The sequence below is a fragment of the Apis dorsata genome, unplaced genomic scaffold (assembly GCF_000469605.1).
Source record: "Apis dorsata unplaced genomic scaffold, Apis dorsata 1.3 scaffold_1100, whole genome shotgun sequence".
NCBI lineage: Eukaryota > Metazoa > Arthropoda > Insecta > Hymenoptera > Apidae > Apis > Apis dorsata.
Window position 1 is genome coordinate 70,504 of NW_006264198.1, and position 699 is coordinate 71,202.

The following is a 699-nucleotide window of genomic DNA, read 5'->3' on the forward strand; positions in this document are numbered from 1 at the left end:
TGGATAAAATGTAATACGTATCCCTATCAAAATAAATAAGTTTTGCAATTTTTGCAAAAAAACAAATATAAAAATTTTTTTTTTTTTTGGATAAAATGTAATACGTATCCCTATCAAAATAAATAAGTTTTGCAATTTTTGCAAAAAATACAATATTAAATATTTATTTCTTTTTACTCTATAAATTATTTTCTATTTTGTTTCAATACTTACAATAAATATTATACATTTTTTTCATTAGTATCATTATTACACATTATGTTAAAAACATGTTAAGTTTATACTGGCAATTGATAAAGATAATTTTATACTAGAATAAATGAAAAAAATACATTTCTTTGGAAAACATTTATTTTATATATTCTTTAGAGAACTATTCTTGAAATAGAACATTTGAAGAATAGAACATCTTTACATAGTATAAATGTTAAGATAACAAAGATATTATTACAATTCTCAATATAAATATTGATTTTCCAGAATATAATTAATAAACAATAAAGAATTAGTATTGTTGCTATATATATTTTATATACATATTATTAATAAAATTATCAGAAAAATGTTTATTAAAATTGTTTATTTAATTTAGATATTTTAAAGATTACTTATTTATAAATTGCATAATTAATAAAAATTTTATAAATTAAATATTATTAAATTAAAAAAATTAATTAATTTTATTTATTTTTAGTAATT

The 699-nt window shown here is 15.0% G+C and overlaps 1 protein-coding gene across 1 annotated transcript in view; it reads left to right on the forward strand.

Moving 5' to 3' along the window:
• The window catches only part of LOC102675199 (MATH and LRR domain-containing protein PFE0570w-like), a 36,123-nt gene that overhangs the window by 4,181 nt on the left and 31,243 nt on the right, over positions 1-699 (forward strand). The window lies entirely within an intron of this gene.